Consider the following 9,230-nt stretch of genomic DNA (forward strand, 5'->3'; position numbering starts at 1 on the left):
ATAATCACTTAATTTAATTCACAATTGCATCTCAAACACATATTAAGCACATATTAATATGTATAATTCACATCATCAACCCACATATTTGTAACCCACATTTTCATTCATGTATAAGCTGTATCACTTATTCTGATCTTACTTAATTTATCATCTTAAATATACCTGTTGAATCATTCGAAATCATTACGGATAATCATTAGGCACATATAGCTCTTACAATGCCGTATCCTAGATATGGTCTTACATATTCTCACATATCGAGCCGATGCCATGTCCCAGACATGGTCTTACACACTATCTCAAATCAATGCCTTCGTCCTAGACGAGGTCTTACATGAATTCCACTTCACACACTTAGTGCCCACTGACCGATCTCGCACTCATAGTGCTCGGTTAAAGGAATTCGCACACACACAGTGCCTCTAATCATTCACACACATAGTGCTCTTATTCATTCGTTATTACACATTGAAATGACTTAACCAAGTCTATAAACATCATGTATGTACACTTGTAAACATATCATCTCATTTAAATTTGAATTCGTATAGTAATGAACACTTAAACTTTGCTCAAATTACCGGCACGAAGCCTACTAGGCACGAAGGCCCGAATACACGTCACCAGCATGATTGCTCTTCGAGACCTAGCTCGGATATAACACCAGCACGAATGCTCTTCGGGGTTTAGCACGGATATATCATTAGCACGAATGCTCTTCGGAACTTAGTCCGGATACATCACTAGCACGAATGCTCTTCGGAACTTAGTCCGGATACATCACTAGCACGAATGCTCTTCGGAACTTAGTCCGGATATGGTCACTTAGCACAAAGCCTTCGGGACTTAGCCCGGACATCATTCAAATAACCATGCACATTTAACAACAAATCATGGCACATTCGTATATCATTTTCGTTAGCAAAACTCAAACACAAGACACTTATCATTCTTGCAATTTCGGCTCAATAGCCACATACAAAGAGCATGATTTTGATTTGCTTAAAACATGATCTAATCAAATCATAATTTAAGCTCTATTACTCAAGAACTTACCCCTTTCCGCTATCCGAAATCGACTCGGTAAGGTCGCACCCTTAATATAAATAATTGATAGAAAAGATATATATAGTGGGTTCGCACACATAGTGCTTAATAATCAACCACGCACACTTAGTGCCATGTACTTTAAACTCGCACACTTAGTGCCATGCATTTCAAGCCCGCACACTTAGTGCCAATCTCACAACCGTGAACACTTATTGCCCGCACACTTAGTGCCAATCTCACAACCGTGAACACTTATTGCCCGCACACTTAGTGCCAATCTCACAACCGTGAACACTTATTGCCCGCACACTTAGTGCTGAAAACCAACCACTCTATACGCTTCACTGCCTTTTTACATTCGACAATTTCGTCTCTACATATATATACACATATAGCAATACACATTAGTATATCATTTACATTACTTGAATACAAACACAACATACTTATTGACCATTCAACTTCCAGCTCCATAGCCACGTACAAAAATCACATTTATAGTCATAACACTCCTTCAAAATTGCATCACTTATACCCTTATAATTCAATCCAAATCGAAATTCAAATACGAGTACATGATACGTACCTGATCAACTTAATAATTTAGGCATATCTAAATGAAGTTATATCGCAAATTCTCATAGTCAGAAGCTTGCTACAGCTCGATCGGGATCAAGATTCATTACAATACAACAAACACATTTTAATAGCCAAAAATCATCACACTATCATTTTATCACTTTATGGCATGTATAAATAGACTCACGCGTGCTACGTTAGTCCTAGAATCGACTAAACCGTAGCTCTGATACCAATAAAATTGTAACACCCCGTACCCGAGACCGTTGCCGGAGTCGGACACGAGGGGTTCACAGACTAAATTCGCTTACTATCGCAGTCCATTTTAAAATTTTCCAGGCAGTTGGCTAACTGCAACACTGTCACCTTAAAAATCATATCTTGAGTTTCACAACTCGAAAATCAGTTTCGTAATTTTTCCCTGAAACTAGACTCATATGCCCATCTACATATTTTTTTCTAGAATTTTTGGTCAGGCCAATTAGTACAGTTTATTAGTCAAAGTCTCCCATGTTACAGGGATCGACTACACTGACCTTTGCGCATTACGACTTGGATATCTCCCTGCACAGAGCTTCAATACTGATGCCGTTTGTTTCTATAGAAACTAGACTCAGAGAGGAATCTATACATATATGGAATGACTCCTAATTATCTTTGGTTAATTTATAATGAATTTCCAAATTCGGAACAGGGAATCCAGAAACCGTTCTGGCCTTGTCTCACGAGAACCTGAATATCTCTTAACATACTGTCCATATGATCGTTTCGTTACTTTCCTATGAAAATAGATTCATCAAGGTTCATTTAAATAATTTATTCATTATTTAATTACAATCCTACTATTTTTAGTGATTTTCCAAATCTACATCACTGCTGCTGCCAGCATCTGCCTTTAAGGTAGACTTTACCTATTTCATAGTTTCCATGATTCAACTAGCCCTTTTAGCATAAATAGCACAAATTATGATAGTGATTAACCATTCCATACCAAATGATTATAACATTATGCTCAAACATATATAAGCCATTTTTGCATGGCTATATACATTAACCAAAATATTCTTCCGCCACTAGTCTATTTTATACATGCCATAAGATAATCCAAAACATAGCAGTACCAAACAGTGGATAGTGATAGTGTGACTAGTTGCTGACGATCCCCGAGCCTGTAGCTTCGCAATGAGATCTATAAAACAGAGGAAACAGAGTAAACGGAGTAAGCATTACAATGCTTAGTAAGTTTTAAGCAGTGTCAACAGATAACAATCAAATTATAACATAGTTGTTCGTATTTTTATTTCACTCTTCCTTCGGGCATACCATCCCTTTACCGAATATGCACATCTCATCATATATAATAGGCAGATAAACTTTCACATAAAAGTGAGCTCATGTGACATAGATATATCGTATGATTTCACATAACCTCTCACACTGATCCGATGTCACATAATCATAGGAATAGTCTCATAGATTGCTCTCGTATGCATCACATAACTACCTTATGATTTAGTGCAAATCAAGCTCACATATAAACTTGGAGTACATACCTGTTTAACCTTTCGCATTGAATATATTTATAAGCAATTCTTATTACGAAGTCTTACCCGGACATAATCTCCACACGAAGTTATCGGGTCTTACCCGGACAAAATCCCCACACATAGTCATCGGGTCTTACCCGGACGAAATCCCCACACGTAGTCATCGGGTCTTACCGGGACAAAATCCCCACACGTAGTCATCGGGTCTTTAGAGCTCGGATATAGTACGAGCACGAAGCTTACGGACATTAATCAGTGATAATATTCTCGCATAAAGCCTGCGGGGTTTTAACCCGGATATAGTACTGACACAAATGCCCTTCGGGACTTATCACCTTTATACACTTTCACATCCATCACGTTGGCCACTCGGCCCTGTCACATATATACACTTTCACATTCATCACATCGGCCATTAGGCCTTATCACATATATACACTTTCACATTCATCATATCGGCCATTAGGCCTTATCACATATATACACTTTCACATTCATCACATCGGCCATTAGGCCTTATCACATATATACACTTTCACATTCATCACATCGGCTATTAGGCCTTATCACATATATACACTTTCACATTCATCACATCGGCCATTAGGCCTTATCATATATATACACTTTCACATTCATCACATCAGCCATTAGGCCTTATCACATATATACACTTTCACATTCATCACATCGGCTATTAGGCCTTATCACATGTATATACACTTTCACATTCATCACATCGGCCATTAGGCCTTATCACATATATACATCGGCCATTAGGCCTTATCACATATATACACTTTCACATTCATCACATCGGCTATTAGGCCTTATCACATGTATATACACTTTCACATTCATCACATCGGCCATTAGGCCTTATCTCATATATGCATGTTCACATCCATCACATAGAATCCTAAATCAAAATATAGATTTTCATGTATTCACATCACAATTATCCAAATATACTTCACATACCACATATACTTTCACGTATACATACTGTCTTGGCTGAATCTACATCTATCATTTTCTAATATCACAATTTAGAATTCACGTATGGGTTTAATCAATAGCTTATGAGCAACTAAAACAAGTTTATCAAGGTTTACAACACAATCTCAAATTCAGGACAAGCTGTTTTTCCTGAGCAATAGTCACTAAATTATTTATAACTGGAGCCACAAAACTCCAAATCACTTTCCGTTAATTTTTCCTGAATATATACTCGTATATCTTCCATCCATAAAATTTCCAGAATTTTAGGTTTGGCCAATCAATACCAGATTTTTCTTAAAGTTTCCCCTGTTTCACTGTTTGACTAATCTGACCACTCTTCACTACGAATCAAATTTCTCATTTTACAGAATTCAAAATGTGTTGTATTTGATTTCATTTGAAACTAGACTCATTAAGGAGTCTAAGCATATAAATTTTATCTTATAACCATTTTTGTACAATTTATAATGATTTTCTAAAAACAGAACAGAGGATTACAGTGTCATTCTGTGCTGTCTCACACAACTTTAAGTATCTCATTATCGGAAATTCCTTTGCTTTCACGGTTTCTTTTATAAGAAACTAGACTCATTAAGCTTTAATTTCATGTCTCATTCAGCCTCTATTTCAAATCCATTAATTTATGGTGATTTTCTAAAGTCACGTTACTGCTGCTGTCCTAAGCAGACTATTTCAAATTACCCTTAAATTCCCAAGCTCAAACACTTAATAACTTACCATTTGAGCTTAGAACATATCATGGCCACATCATATCTTATTAAATCAACTCATCATGTCCTATTATAATTGAATTTACTCAACGTTTAATCACTTAAAACTTACCTCGGATGTTATCGAATTATCACGAATCGACTATTCAGCTACTTTCTCTTTCCCTTATCCGAAATTTGTGCCCCTTTTTGTCCTTGAGCTTAATTAAACAAATTCAACTTATCACATCTCTATTATTCAAAAAAAATCACATTCGGCACATTTAAAAAAAAACATTGATAAGTCTCAAAACACAAGCAACACTTATCAAAGTCATGTAATTTACGCACTTTACAAGGCACTACTACATTTATAATCTTACTTTCATACAACCATTCTTCTTTGACCGAATGCTTCCACACTCATGTCTTCATTAACAACCTCTGAAACTACAATTTATTCACATCCTTATTTATGTTACATTCGGCTATCATAATAAAAATATATAAATAGTTACACAATAACCACTTTAGCCTAAAGTCATTTTAGCATATAATGCACAAACATTATACCACCACCATTAAATACATGACATAACCGAATCAACAAAATCATGAGCAACTTGTCAAATATAATTCACACTTATCATTACACTTTGGTCAATTTATCAAAATCATTAATAACCATCATTTGATGAAATCACCATAACCAACTTAACAATATAAACAAGCCATTTAAACCCCCAATTTATCAACTTTGACAAGTTTAAAACTCACCTAATGACTAATTACAAATTAAAGCTTCAAGCAATCAAATTTAACTCATCAAGAACTTGGCCGAATACACATTCTTTGACCAAAATCGAAATTCAACGTGGGGTTTATAAGGGATTGCATCTAGCTCATAAATTAAGTTCACAATTTCCTATTCATATGAAATTTAACCTCATGGAGTCTATTAAGTACTCTTAATCCCTTTTCTAACAACAAATTTCAAACATAGGATTTTCTATACAAAACCGTACATGCTTCCATAAAAAAATCTAAGAGAATAACTCATGGTTTAAGATAGAACTAAGATACAAACTCAATTTCACAAGTTTTCAAAAAAAATGACATAAACTCATACCTTAGAATCAATCTATGCTAATGGCCAAATGTGTCTCAAGCTTTTTTTCCCCCCTTCTTTCTCTTTTCTACTCACGGCAATGGAGAAGAAGAAAAAGATGAACCAACTTTGTTTTTATCACCCATTTCTTTTAATATATGTTCATATTTCATATTATTTATTCATTTAACATTTAGTTTCTTAATATAAAAGGCATATATTTTGTATCCCATACTCCTTATTTTATTGTTCCTAACATCCATCACTAACATAACATGTTTGTGACATGTTTCCACTCATAGCATGGCCGGCCACTATGCCTTAATTTGGGTAAATTGACATGCAAACCCATCATTTTCACAATATGCATTAATAGGCCACTTTGCAATTGCCTAGCACATTTCTAAATTTTCTCACATAAGTCCTATTTGATAAAATTCACTTACAATTAACAAAATTCAAACATGAAATTTTCACACATGCACATGTACATATAATGAGCATCAATTATGACGGTTAATTATTTTTATGACTCGGTTTAGTGGTCCCGAAACCACTTCCCAACTAGGGTCAAATTAGGGGTGTCACACCTTGAATTAATGCTTGTTGATTTTTAGGTGCTATTTTGGTGTTTTGGAAATGAGTTTTTAACACTGAAATGAATTTCGTCAGCATCTCTTCAAGGTTCGGCTTCTTCTCTTGCGGGTAATGATGTTTTTGAAAGCTTGGAGGGGGTTGTGATGTTTAATTTCTTTGACCACCCAAGAGAAATTAGGATGGTTCCTCTAACCTGCATTATAAGTTCTACTATATGGATTATTTTGAGGTCTAGAATTGTTACCCATATAGTTGAGTTGTTCGTCCTCTGTGCTAGAGCTATAGGATAGGCGATTTAGATTGTTCATCCCTCCTCCATTCGTATCACACTGCATCACCAGATGTACCTGTGTAGAACCATATAAACCATCAATCTTTTTACTCAAAAGTTTTACGTGATTCGACAACATGGTGACTGCATCAACGTTAAAAACAACGGCTACTTTTATCAGTTTTGTTCTCATGACTTGCCACTGATAATTATTCAGTGACATCTCCTCTATAAACTCATAAGTCACTTCAAGTGTTTTGTTATTTAGAGTCCCACCAGCGGCTGCATCGATCAATTGCCTAGTTGAGGGGTTCAAACCATTGTAGAAGGTTTGAACTTGTAGCCATAGATATAACTTATGGTGAGGGCACCTTCTCATTAAGTCCTTATACCTCTCCCATTTATCATATAAAGTCTCTAAATCCATTTGCACGAAGGAAGAGATATCATTCCTCAGCTTGACTGTCTTGGCTGGTGGAAAATACTTTAACAAGAAATTTTCGGTCATTTGCTCCCATGTAGTGATAGAATCTCGTAGTAGGGAGTTCAACCACTGTTTAGCCTTATTCCTCAATAAGAAGGGAAATAACCGCAGGTGAATGGTATCATCAGAAACACCATTTATCTTAAAAGTGTCGTAGAATTCTAGAAAACTAGCCAAATGAGTATTTGGGTCTTCATCCTGCAAACCATAAAACTGAACAAACTGTTGAATCATTTGAATAGTGTTAGGTTTCAGTTCAAAATTATTTGCAACAATAGTAGATCTAACAATACTCGATTCGACCCCAGTTAAATTGGGTTTGGCATAGTCATACATGGTACAAGGAGAAGGATTTGTGGCAACTACAAAAACTAGCTGATTATTCTGATGATTTGTGGCAACTATAGAAGGTAGCTGATTATTCTGATTTTCAGTTATCTCCTCAGTAATATTAATGATTTCCTCTTGCTCTTCCACTGTACTTTGTTGGCTCTACCTTACCTTTCTATGATTTTTCTGAGCTATACTTTCGATCTCATTGTCAAATACGAGAGGTCCTGACGGGTTTCTTCTAGTCATATACTAAAGGAACTTGCCAAAAGCAAACAAAAAGAAAAATTAGTAAACAGAATTAAACTAAAAAAAATAAAAAAAGTAAAAAAATGGCTAAAGTAATAAAAATTAAGTGTTCCTAATATTTAGTTCCTGGCAACGGAGCCAAAAACTTGATGATGATTCACTTAACTAACTAAGATAACGACAAAGGCAAGCGCACCTATCGAATAATAGTATAGCTGGTGAGTCAGGAATATTGTATCCACGAGGACTAAAAGTACTAGTACTTACTATCTTTCTATTATCTAGCTGGTAAATTGAAGAAGTTTATTTTAAATCTAAAATTATCTAAACTAATTATTAAGAACTCAGCAGAGAATAAAGTAAGAAAATAATCGAATAAACCAATGAGAGAGACAATACCCAGGAAGGGCTCCACCTAGACTTCACTTATTATTCTAAATCTGAATTAAATGATTTATTCACTTGCCTTGATCCGTAGAAATCCCTAAATTATATTAATATTTCTTTTGAGAGTAAAAATAACTGACTCTAGGTTGATTAATTGAAATCTCTTTCTAATTAAAACCCCTTTTGTCGCATTAACTCGATCTATGGATTCCCCTATTAGATTTAACTCTAATCCGGTAGATTTATGTCGTCCTATTTCTTGGATTGCATGCAACTCTACTCAATTATGCCAAATCTGCTCTTAAACAGGGACTTTTACTCCACTGAATTAAGTACGTCAATCATGAATTAATATCCTGAAAACATTAAAACATGGAATAAGTACACATATTTGAGATCAAGAAATCAAGTATTTATCATGTAATTCAGAAAATTAAATAACAAGATCCGTCATAGGTTTCTCCCTAGGTATCTAGAGAATTTAGTTCATACTCTGGGAGGAAAACATCTCAAAATTAGGAAAACAACAAAACATAAAGAAACCCAAAAACTTTTAGAGAAGTTGACTGGAGATCTTCAGTCTTGAAGGAGATCCTACTTCTGAGTTGATTCTGACAGCGTTTTTCGAGTAATTTCCTCGTTCTACTCTGCGTGCTCCCTTAGGTCTTTTTCTAGTGTGTATTTATAGACATTAGAATGCTCAGAAACCCTAAAAATTGGCTTTTTTCTGCGTGTTTGGAAAACAGGGAGCGATATCAACACAAACTGGCACATAGGCGTGTGGTAAGCCCGTATGGCTAACACAGGTGTGTGCTGAGCCGGTGTGGGAATGAACAGGCCATGTCAAGAATACCACATTACTATCGAGAATGAGATTAAAATATATTACTTTTATAGCTTATCAATCACATTG

General features: G+C 35.4%; 1 non-coding gene across 1 annotated transcript; it reads left to right on the plus strand.

Annotated features, from left to right (window-relative positions):
* Positions 1 to 7,220: 7,220 nt before the first annotated feature.
* Positions 7,221 to 7,327, plus strand: LOC121211769 (small nucleolar RNA R71). The gene has a single exon (XR_005906987.1). It is a non-coding gene; the product is annotated as a small nucleolar RNA R71 (small nucleolar RNA).
* Positions 7,328 to 9,230: the final 1,903 nt, after the last annotated feature.

This window comes from Gossypium hirsutum, chromosome A12, assembly GCF_007990345.1.
Source record: "Gossypium hirsutum isolate 1008001.06 chromosome A12, Gossypium_hirsutum_v2.1, whole genome shotgun sequence".
NCBI classification, from domain to species: Eukaryota; Viridiplantae; Streptophyta; class Magnoliopsida; order Malvales; family Malvaceae; genus Gossypium; species Gossypium hirsutum.